Source organism: Rhododendron vialii, chromosome 2a (assembly GCF_030253575.1).
Source record: "Rhododendron vialii isolate Sample 1 chromosome 2a, ASM3025357v1".
NCBI lineage: Eukaryota > Viridiplantae > Streptophyta > Magnoliopsida > Ericales > Ericaceae > Rhododendron > Rhododendron vialii.
In genome coordinates, this window is record NC_080558.1 from 25,264,843 (window position 1) to 25,277,770 (window position 12,928).

Here is a 12,928-nt window from a genome sequence, read left to right on the forward strand (position 1 = left end):
GTATTTCATTCTAAAAATGAGTGAATTTATTTGAATAAAAGAAACGTTAATTTCTCTGCCCCAATCTCTAAGTATACCTATTCAAATAATTCTTGTCAACAATTCAACAATACTCTCATCTTTCAAAGCTCACTCTACCCTAAACCTAATTTTAGTCTACCCATGCACACCACGTGCCACCATCGCTAGCCACGACACATTTCTCCCTACCCTTGCACGCTTTGTCACGCTCTCAATTTTTTAAACATAATATTAATAGATTTCTCATAAATAAATTCTCATCATTCTCCATACATACATGATGTGCCAAATCAATCCATCATACCAAAATCCATAAAAAAAGAAAAAAAAAATTAATCTCAATAGATTACAACTCAATCTTTCATAAGTGTTTTGAAAACAAAAGACTTATACATAAGTTACACCTCTCATCTTCAAAATATTATTTAACACGATGATAAATAAACTCTATCAATAAAAGCTTTTAACGACATCTGGCAATGCACCCCGACACTCCATGCTATACACCTTGATTGGTACCTGAAAATGAAAGGTTAAGCATACACTTGCCCAGTAGGAAAATCTCTACAAACTTTATGTGCCTATGAGATGACAGGTATATGCGAGAAACAAGAATTTAGATAACATTAAAATACAAGACAAGGTATAACAACATTATGGTGGAAATCAACGAACTCACACCTCACACTTAGTATTTAATCCATTATTGTCTATATAATCCCTTGTTATTCCAAGTTATGCCTCACATCGATCGTTATCAAGAAAACGTCTATTGCATTCTCAACACACACTTCCTAGGATTCCAGGCTTACCATCATTGATATCATTTTTTTTTTGTTTCCACATCTCCATACAAAGACTTAGCACTCTAGATTCTTTAACGACCATTTTCTCTTTCCTATTCCATTTCACTAACCCACTTCTCATTTGTTTAAACACATTATGCCTAAGGTAGGAAAACATAACGCGAGTAATGACACGTCAAACAATACCACAATATAATACCAAAGAAGTCACACGCATACCCAAATCTACCTTCTAAATTTCAGATTAACGCTTATTGTATCCTCCCTTGTGTCCCCTTTATTACATTTTCATGTTAAGGCCAACATGTCAACAACCGCTCACTTTCCCCCACACACACATGCCCTTTATCCTATCCCCATTGTAACGCCCCCAAATTCTGGGTACGTTAATAGGGCATTTTATTACATAAATAAGAGAGTTTGGCTCATTATTACATCATAAACAAAAAGGTACATTTATTCAATAAGGGAAGAAGCTAGGGTTCCTAACTATATTCCATCTTGCTCCTCCATCCTGGCGAGCTCCTCGGCTCCAAATGCCTCCAAAGTGTAAAGTTTCCCCTGTTCATCTATGAGGTTTGATACATTATACCGGTGTCACCACCAATATAATATGTCAGGGTCACCAAAAGGTAACACCGTGAGCTACAACGCTCAATAGGAAAAACCTTAACCTTCTAACCCTTGCAAATATTAACCACAGAATCATAGTTCAACATATTTGACAGACAATGACACATCCACATTCGCTAATCAACTATCGTTGGTGTCCGTGATTTTTTCGAGTTCCTCCTACGCGACTCATCGTAGACCGTGTCACCATTTTTATATACCAATCAGCATTTCAAAAATCCTTTGTTTAACACACCCAACCTCGGTTCCGCCGTTCCGGGTTCCCGAGTATCCTCACAATGGTTTTGCCGTCCCGGGTTCCCATTGGCACATTGCATTGGCTCCTCTCCGCGGATAACCAAGCCATACACCCAACCTCGGTTCCGCCGTTCTGGTCTCCCGAGTATCCTCACAATGGTTCCGCCGTCTCGGGTTCCCATTGGCACACAAAACACACACCACACAATGGGCTACCACGTCCAGCCACATTGCGGTTTCCAAAACATTTCATCCTTTTCAAAACACGCCTTTTCATTAACCACACTCTAGGTGTCATGTTTCTAACTTTTTTGATTTCCGTGTCTCGTTTTCATGCATTGACTCCACGGTAGGACTTCACATGTAATCATAAATCATTCATTGAAAACTTGGAACTAAACTAACAAGATCATCCAACTCAATATTATACCACAAGTAATGCAAGCAATTCACGTAAGCATGCTCATAAACGTCCTAAAGATCAAAATACGAATACTTCTAAACAAGCGATAGTTTCTATCTTTCGAAAACCGTTATTTCTTCTTTTGTGGAAAGTTCAAAACAAAATATGTTTATTGAAAGTAACAAGTTGATTATTTCAACATGCTCATGCTTCCATTAGCGATAGTACGTTGGTATTCCAAACATTGCAAGCAATAGATAATCTTATCTACTAGAGAAAATAGTTAGGGATGTTCTAGTTATGAGAGTATCCTACATTATACTTGGGATGGAGGATAAAGAGATCCTACCTTACTTCTTGGCGGTAGGGCGGCTACGGAAAGTACGTCGGTGATCGAGCGGAGTAACTTCCTACGGAATGCTTACTGTAGCTTCGAAAGAGAAGGATTCTCTCGAAACTAAGTCTTGACTACTACTAGTACCACTTTGGATCGAGAGGGTGGTCGGGTGGTGGTTTAGTGGCAGCTTAGAATGAGTTTCTTGAAGAGCACAAGAAGAACTTCAAGAACAAGAACTAAGCAAGAACAAAGGAAGAATACAAGTTTTTCTAGAGAGAGAACTTGCTAGATGAAGGTGTAAGTTTGAATGGCATGAGGGTGGCTCTATTTATAGCCAAAACCTTGGCTCTCTCTCCCTCTCACAAGGCCGGCCCCCCTCTCTCTCTCCATATCTCATCTTTTCTTGATTGAAAGCTTGAAAGGTTAGGCTATGGATGGCTTGTACAACTTCTACCTAGTTTTTAGGCATGTAAGGCTAGATTTTTGTACCTTGGATTGGATTATGGAAGATTTGATGGAGGAAAGGAGGGATTGTACAAGATTTGGTGTTTAAACAAACATAGAAGGACAATAGTAGGATAGATTTTTGGCTAGGAAAAATATACAACCAAGGATTTGAAAGGATGTAAGAAGATCATGGTGGTACAACCCTATCTTTCTTTCTTTTCCTCTCTCTTTCTCTCTCCATCTCTCTCCCTCTCGGCCCACTCTCTCTCTCTCCCTCTCTCTCCCTCTCGGCCCACTCTCTCTCTCTCCCTCTCCCTCTCTCTCTCGGCCCTCCCTCTCTCTCTCTCTCTCTCTCTCTCTCTCTCTCTCTCTTGTACACTATATATACATATATAAGAATGGCCAAGTATAAAAGTACATGGGTACTAGATTTTCAAATAAATAAACCCATTAAAGAATTCCAATTAGGCACATGTAGTATTAAACTAATAGATTATGTACTTTTAGGAAATCTAGGCTTTGATACATAAGTACACATGTCCATATATTTAAATATATAAAGAAGTACCAAGTATCTAATAGAATATAAGGCTAGGATTTCCTTATTAAAATAATCATAAAGTACTAGTACTTAAGTACTTTTAGAAATCTAGAGATTAGATTTCTCCAATATTATAATGCATATAAGCACATGAAAATCTATGGAGGGATTAATTAATAGATTCATGTACTTTGTTGGAAGATTGGTTTTATTACCCAATGGGTAATAATTTCCCTTGCGGTTAATAACCAATGGATAATGGGGAAAAAGATATCTAATAAACAATGTAAATATGTCCTTTGCACATGTGAATATACACCAATATATTACTATATCTTTGTACTAATCAAATATTCTAATGAATGGCCTATTGTCCAATGGACAAAGATTACCCTAACATTTATCGCCCAATGGGTAACGGTCTAAAGGTAACTAAATGGTTTGGTAGTTAAGTCTTTCTAACTAATTTGGTTAGAAGCTAACTATACTAGCCAAGAGATATAATCTAAGTATGATGGATTAACAGAGATCAATGAGAAAATCAATAAGCCAATCAAGAGGAATTTTAAGAATTTGAATAAACAATGAGATTTTTTATTTACTAAAAATTGGAGTTGTTACACCCATGTTCATCAATTTTCATTTTAACTCCACATGCAAATATTAACATAAACCTCCTATAACAACTATCGCACCTCAAATATCAACATGTCTCCATACCAAACAAATTACCAAGCCGATATTAGATTAATGAACCATGATAATCGGGAAGGCTATAAGAACAAAAAGAAGCCAAGCACAGACATTCCAAACGAATCTAGCATGCCAACTCAAGTTTACCATTCATAGTTCTCATATTATTACACCATCTTGTCTCGATTCCCATTAACGGTTACCAAAACCATTTTCTCCATTATTTCCAAATCCTTATTCATATTCGTCTTTCATCCTCAAGTTCCCATTCATCTACAAAGTGTGATGGATTTCATTTCCATTGTTTCATGTACGTTCCCTGGGTATTTAGGACCCTGTGCGTACCCAGCCGGCATCCCACCAATTGGCATCTCCGCTTGTCCCTGGATATTTGGGACCCCGTGCATCCCCTGCCGACATCACACCGATTGGTGGATCCGTTCATAATCGTTATGCCTTTCAATTATCCGAGTTTCAAATTTACATTCAACGATCCACCTTGCCATCAAGTATATCATTTACTAAGTCCATGCCATTCTGGCATATAGAGTTCAACATATTCTCGTTACTCGAGCAACTTCATCATCCAACATCATTCTAATCTCAATACATATCAAACATGCCCACAAAACCAACTTACAGATCATATAAACAAAGATAACCTCATCTTCATAAGTACAATAAGGAAGACGCACAAATCCAATATTCGTCATGTAGTAAACCAACGCTTTAATCTCATCAATCGAACAACTTCAACATCACATCATTTTAGCATATATCAATACATCAACCGTACATATCCTTTATTCCACACAAGTTCTTACATGATTTGACAATCCCCATTTCTTGTTGTAATATATCATGTGACCGTTACTCATCTCACTCCCCATACTTGTCATTATTTCATAATTAGCGTTCACGCGTCTTGTTTCGATTATCAATGACTCTTAACAAGTCCTTAACCTTCATTATGATGATAATTAATTCCTTTCAAGACCTAAGATGGTACACTATGTGTCCAACGTCTAACTATATCCATAAACCCATAAATATGTGTAATAGAACCCAACGGAACAACCCCAAGCCTTCAAACATGTAAACGGGAAAATTTAAGGACGACTGTCTTCGGTTCTGGAATTGGCAAAAACAGGGGTTTTGGAATTGGATGGGTACCGAAACTGGCAAAAACAGGGGTTTCGAAACTCAACCCGAGAAACTTAAAAAATTCACCACTGGACAAAGGTTTCCGGAACTAGGCAAAAAAGGGGTTCCGGAACCAATCTGGAAATTTTCCACGAACAAGATAGACATGGCTGCTTTTGTTCAAGCTCAACAACCACATTTTAAACATGATTTTGACACTCAATAAACTTATAAACACATAAAGGAGGTAAAAAATCTCTACCTCAAAACCCAAAGATTCCGAGCAAGCCTTAGACTTTCGAACTTGGAATCAACCGAATACTCTCGTCCAAGCTCAAACCCACGGATTTCACGTTCAATAACGCAATCGAAGGGTGGAGAGGAGGTAAATGTAGGTGGGTTTTGGGGTTGAGAGAGAGAGAGAGAGAGAGAGAGAGAGAGAGGGGCAACGTGGCCCTCAATACACATATATATACTCTCTCACACTTATAGCACTTTGCATTCATTCATTATAGCCCAAATTAACTTCCAAACTTTCAAGTTCTATGACATTGGACCCTAAATCACATATTCACATCATATTTCTCATTTTCTTATAACTCATGCATTTATAAAACATTGAAATTTGTAGAAATTAAACGCGGGTCTCTACGCGCTCACATCTTCTTCTTTGTTGTCTAATCAAGTGATTCCTTATATCTTTAATATTGGTTTGAACCCACCAATTACCGGTGACAGTATCGGTACCCCGTTTAGAATTTTTCTTCCAGAACTTACAACCTTAAAATCCGCTTTTAGTTGATGGTGTTAATAATGTGGTCATACATTTGCTTTTATATCTTTTGCTTTAATTTGGGTTAGGGAGTTTGGTTTTTTTTTTTTTTGATCGGCAGGAGTTTGGTATTGTTAAATGGAATTCATGCTGTGAATTGAATTGTGCTCTACGAGTTTTCTGCTAAAGGAGAATATTAATTAGAGGAAGGCCATCTAGTGTATTTTGGGAGCCAGATTAAGATTAAGTTTTATTCCATTTATTATTTTGGGTGTCAGTAATAATGCGTGTAGAAGGAGAGGCAGTTGATGGTGGCGGACTTGGTGGTTGGTGGGATGGTTTAAATACTCCTTAAGTTTAGATTGCAAACGAATCCTTTCATGGATTTGACGAAGAAATTAAATGCATTTGCAAGAACATTAATGGAGTTAAATGAATGTGCAAGATAAGAAAGGGAAAAAAAAGAAGACATGTATTGGGGGTTGTAACAACTCCAATTTTTAGTAAATAAAAATCTCGCTTTTATTCAAAATTCTTAAATTTCTCTTGGATGGCTTATTAATTTTCTCGTTGATCTCTAATAATACGTCATAATTAGATTATATCTCTTGGCTAGTATAGTTAGCTTCTAACCAATTAGTTGGAGAAACCTAACTACCAAACCATTTAGTTACCTTTTAACCAATACCTATTGGACGATAAATGTTAGGAAAATCTTTATCCATTGGACAATAGGAAACTTAGATTTTCTACCAAAGGTACTTACTAGATTATGTTAAAGTACCCATATATATAGTTATATATAGTTATATATACATGCCTAAAGGACATATGGTATTATTCTAGTGTATATAGTACCTCACTCTTTTATCCATTGGTCAATAACCGCTAGGGAAATTATTTCCCATTGGATAATAGTATTAGTCTTGCCAACAAGTACTAAGGTTATTTAACTAAATCATTTCCTAGATTTCCCATGGGATGATATACTCATATATATGTGTATGTACTTTATAAAATATTACTCTAAGATATCCTAAGTACATAATCTAGTATTTTAATGGAGCATGTGCCAATTTGGACTATTTTAATGGGGAATTTTGACCTTATAATTTTTTATTGGATATTTGGAAATCTACCTAGATTGCATGGTACACACTTATATATATATATATATATATATATATATATATATATATATATATATATATATATATTCATGTACTTGGGCTTATATATATACACACACACACACACACATTTATATTATTACAAAGTACACGTGTTAATAGAATAGTTTAATGAGAAAATCTTGGCTTGAAAATCTAGTAGATCACATAGTACCTATGTACTTTCATATATACTTGGTCATACTCATATATATATATATATATATATATATGTATATATATTGTACAAGAGAGAGAGAGAGAGATGGCCGAGAGAAGAGAGAGAGGGAGAGAGAAAGAGAAAGGAAAAAAGGGAGAGATTGGATTGTACTTTGGCTTGATCTTCCATTGTACTTTGACTTGATTTTAAACCATGGTTATTTACTTCTTCAAGCAAAATCTCTCTCTCATTGTCCTTATTTGTACATCTACCAATATAAAACCTTGTACCATCCTCCTTTCCTCCACCAATCTTTCCATAATCCAATCCAAAGTACTAAATCTAGCCTTGCATGCCTAAGAACTAGGTAGGAGTTGTACAAGCAACCCATAACCTAACCTATCAAGCTTGACAAAAGAAAAAAAAGTGAGATATATATATATATATATATATATATATATATATATATATCGAGAGAGAGAGAGAGAGAAAGAGAGAGAGAATTCGGATGGGAGAGAGAGAGAGAGGAGTCTTGGCCTATGAATACCAAGCTCATTCAAGCGTAAACCCACACATTCACTCCTTGCTCCAACTTCTCTCTAGAATTTCTAAGCTTCTTTTGTTCTAAAGTTCAAGTTTCTTAAGTTTTCTTGAAGTTCTTGAGAGCTACCTCCAAACCATCTCCAAAAACCACCTCTAGATCTTTAAAGTAGCCTAGTTTAGTTAGCAAAGTTGTTTCTAGGAAGAGAAAATCCATCTCTCTTCCTTTCGAGCAAACCAGAGTCGTTACGCCGCCGATTCGCAAAACCGCGGCATATTCTCAAAACCGACCAACCGCCAAGAAGAAAGGTAGAGTCCCATATACGCTATCTCTAAGTATACGTAGGATTCCTTGTTCACCAACTCTACGTATAGAACCGTATGTTAGAAAGTAGAATGTCTTTACTCTTTAGTTCCTAGTATAACTTGAAGTATTTTTAAGTAGATAAGGTTATCTATCGATTATAATGTTTAGAATGCATGATGATTAACAAACTCGTTTTTCTAGTAGTGGTATGAACGTGTTGAATAATGAACCTTTACTTCCATAAACATGTGTTGTTTTGAATTTTCCACAAAAGAGGAAAGGATGGATTTTTGAAAGGTAGAAACTTATCGCTTGTTTAGAAGTATTCATATTTTGATATTTAGGATGGCTATGAGCATGCATACATGAATTGCTTGCATTACTAGTGATATAATATTGAGTTGGATGATCTTGTTAGTTTAAAGATTACAATGAATGATGTCGTATGTGAAAAGTTCTACCGCGGAGTCAATGCATGAAAATGAGACACGGAAATCAAGAAAGTAGAAACATGACACCTAGGGTGTGTGGTTAATGAAAAGGTGTGTTTTGACAAGGGTGAAATGTTTTGGAAACCGCAATGTGGCCGGACGTGGTAGCCCATTGTGTGGTGTGTGTTTTGTGTGCCAATGGGAACCTGGGACGGCGGAACCATTGTGAGGATACTCGGGAGATCGGAACGGCGGAACCGAGGCTGGGTGTGTGGCTTGGTTATCCGCGGAGAGGAGCCAATGCAAAAGTGTGCCAATGGGAACCCGGGACGGCGGAACCATTGTGAGGATACTCGGGAGACCGGAACGGCGGAACAGAGGTTGGGTGTGTTAAAAACGATTTTGAAAATGTGATATGGTTATGAAATGTGAAAAATGGTGACACGGTCTACGAGGAGTCGCGTAGGAGAAACTCAGAAAATCATGGACACCAACGTTAGTTTGGATAATGAATGTGGATGTGTCATTGTTTGTCAAATATGTTTGAATTATGTGGAAATCGTTGATTTTATGGTTTAATGTTTGTAAGTTAAGGGTTAGTGGGTATGGGTTATTCTATTGAGCATTGTAGCTCATGGTGTTACTTTTTGGTGACCCTGACATATAATATTGGTGGCGATGCCGGTATAATGTGTAAGACCTCATAGATGAACAGAGTGAGCTGTATACATCGGAGCCTTCGGAGCCTTCGGAGCTTGCTAGGATAGAAGAGCAGGCGGAACAGTAGTTAGGAACCCTAGTTCCCTCCCTTGTTGAATAAATGTACTCTTGTGAGAATTGTAATGTAATAATGAGCCAGACTCTCTTTGTTTATGCAATAAAATGCCTTATTAACGTACCCAGAATTGGGGGCGTTACAAGGGTAATGATTTTGGCACCTATTTTTTTTTTTGACAAATCCATTTAAAAAAATTTATTCTAGTATACTTTGAAACTTTTGTTATGTAATTAGAATAACCAAAAGACAATTTTGGGGTGCATTTATAAAAAAATGGAGTAAAAAATCATTTACTAATTCTCAAATTTTGTCTTATAGTAAATGTTCCAATAAAGGTTAATTAAGAGCATCTTCAGTCTTAACCCAATTTTTTTACCCAAATTTGGGTAAAAACTCATTTTGGGTCAACCCCACTCCAATGGCAAAATGATCTTTTACCCAAATATATTATTTTTTAAGTATTCAATGGCAATAATGTAAATAAGAGAAGGGAACATTTTTTATTTGGGGTAGAGAGTGACTGCTGTGAAAAAAAAAGAGAACTCGAGCCACCTCCATAGCCACTGCCAACCTCTGCGGCTTTTCTCCCCCAAGTCGACCTGTGCTCCGGCAACCACTAATCACCACAACCCCCCGGCAACCACCCAAACAGTCAACCACTTACCACCACCCAAATAACTTTGATCCATATATCTTCCTTTCTTTTCCATTTGTAGGAACTCGTTCCGGCGACCGCAGCCATGTGAATCCCCTAATCTCTCGCTCCGATTTCCATATGTAGGAACTCATTCCATCTCTCTCTCTCTCTCTAGCCGTTGGAAAAATGGGAAAAGGATTTGCGTAGAAGATTGGAGAGATTTTTAAGATTTTTGCCCAAATTTTGAATTTGGGAAAGGGGTTGGGTCAAGATTGGAGATGCTCTAAGTGAGTACAACTTGTTTTTAATATATATCTCAAGATGTCCCCATAAGAACTGATAGAGATTTAGGACTTGAGACTTTAGGGGAGAGCTACCAGACACTACATTGTAGTGATTCGAGACTCGTCTTCTTTTATGATACCATCAATACACATAACTCATGCACATGCATCTATCTATCTATCTATATATAATATCTATATAATATGGAAGGACTGTTTTTGAATTCCAACATAAATCCAACGGTCTATAATTAAATTGCCTGAGATTAAGGGTTGAGATTGATTTAACTCGCGAGTTAAGGGCTCAGATTTACGTTTTGGTTCAAGCAATGGCTGAGATTGCTTTGTCTACTTTAACTGTTCCTGCCTAAGAGTACACCACACCACGTTCATCCCCACGAACCCCTTTCTCTCTCTCTCTCTCTCGCTCTGTAAACAGCTCCCCACACCCTCACGCCTCTCTGAACCGCTCCCACCCATCCTCTCTCCCCAGTCTCCACCCACTCTTTCATCTGGCTGGTATATATGACTTCCCCTCTTCACACCTCGCTTCCTTTTCCACGGAACTTCAACTCCAACCACCACCCCTCCTCTCTCTCTCTCTCTCTCAAATCTACTACGGAGTTTGAACCTGCTGTCAATAGAGTTCTGAACTCAATCCAGGTAAACTGCGCTCTCTCTCTCTCTCTCACTATGGCTGCCAAGTTCTATCTCTCTCCCTCTATCACTCGCACCCTCTCTGTACTTGTTATATAAACAGTTGCATTTTGTGTGTGAGAGGCTGGGTGCGTACATGTGTTCGATTAAATGTTTACTAGAAAACACTAAATCATTCGCACAAAAAAACGCATTCCATGTGATAACTAATGCAGTCCTTTTGGCAGGGGAACGACACGGGAATTTCTTTGTATTCGCCATGGCCGCTGATAGTATGAACATCTATGCTTTGTGTGAGTTGTATCAATGGTTGACATTTTACGTTGAATTTACTTGAAATTACTATTATAGGTTGTAGTTTGAAACTAGGTCTGATGCTTCTGAAACTCTGTTTTTGTTTCAAAATCCTTCTAATTTAGGAGTTACTTATCTCGATTTCTTAGATTCTCAATCAAGTACTCTAGCTTTTGTGTTTTCCACTGATTTTAATAACGCATTCCATATGTTCGATTAAATGTTTACTAGAAAACACAAAACTCGCTCACACAAAAAACGCATTCCATGTGTTCGATTAAATGTTCACTAGAAAACACAAAACTCACTTGCACAAAAAAACGCATTCCACGTGATTACTAATGCAGTCCTGTTGACTCGTTTGAAGTGAAGTCTGGTTCCCAGTGGGGCTTGAAATTTTTTGGAATCTGATTTTGATTAGGTGGAAACAAACTCATACTTCGAGAACTCAATGCCATTCGTGTTCGTGAGGTAAATTAACCCCAACAATTGCATTACATTTGGAATTTAAAGTCACTGCATTATTTTTGTAACCAAAATTTTTAGCTATTCAATTATTAATAGGAAAGTCGAAAGACAAGGAGAAATGGCTCAACAAAGACATGGAGCAACCACAAAAGGCAAGGGAAAAGATAAGACAGCCGGTTCTGACGGAAAAGAGAAAAATTGGGTATGATGCTTGACATTCTCTTTACAAAAAATCTAGAGTAAAATATAATCTGATTGACTTGGTTGGTTGGTTCAACCTGATAGTTCTTTTTAAAGCCAATTGTTTTTTTAACTTTTTTTTTCCTTCCACATTTTTTTGTCTATTTTCCTTTTAAACATGTGTGACACTTCCTGTATTTAATTCGTTGCCTTCCTATTAGGGGAAGTGATCTGTAATGTTGTGTTCTGAAATTAGTTCCTTTTTCAAAGTGTTCTATCAAAACACATCGTTGTGAATTGACTTTGATTACAAGCATTGAGTCCCAAAACCATAGGACCACCACAGGCTCAAAATGAACCCCATAGCAGACTCAGAGACCCCAAAAAATAAAGAACCAACACCAGACTTAAAACCACAAGAAACAGACTCCCAGACCCAAACCCCAACAGCCTCCAGAACCAAACTCAATGTAACACCTCCCAAACAGCATTCGAGGACCAAAAAACACCCACACAAATAGACGACTTTGCAAATAGTATTGAGGTAGTATCGAGATGTGTATGTGCATGTAGATTCTTGGTTCAGAAATCCTAATTTGTCCTTCTGTGAACTGTGACCATAAGTTTGTTTTTTCCTTTTTGATTTGACCATTGTTATGAATATTGAACACATGTTTCATCTATCTATCAATCTATCTATAAAAGGAGAGACCTTTCTGGTATGGACAAGCTGGCTCACATATTCACTTTCCTTAGAAGACCCCGTAAGACAATTCTATTGCACATTAACCATTCAAAAAGGGGCAAGGGTGTAATATTACATGCTTAAAGCACTTCCTAAAAAACCCATGTTTGGAAGAAGAAGAAAAACTTGATTGTGCACTTTTGAATGGAACAAATTTGTAGAGAGCTCTTGCAACAGCAATTAATGTTGTTTATGCATAAGGTATTGCTAAGAAGATTTGCACACACGTGTGCACCCAGCATATC

At 37.3% G+C, this 12,928-nt stretch overlaps 1 protein-coding gene across 1 annotated transcript in view; it reads left to right on the forward strand.

The window, feature by feature from the left end:
- LOC131312325 (uncharacterized) overlaps window positions 1-12,928 on the forward strand; it is a 42,604-nt gene extending 29,676 nt beyond the window's left edge. The window contains exons 7-8 of the mRNA XM_058340007.1: window positions 11,712-11,752; window positions 11,837-12,928. The gene's annotated coding sequence lies outside the window, so the exon portion shown is untranslated. The remainder of the gene's footprint in view (window positions 1-11,711; window positions 11,753-11,836) is intronic.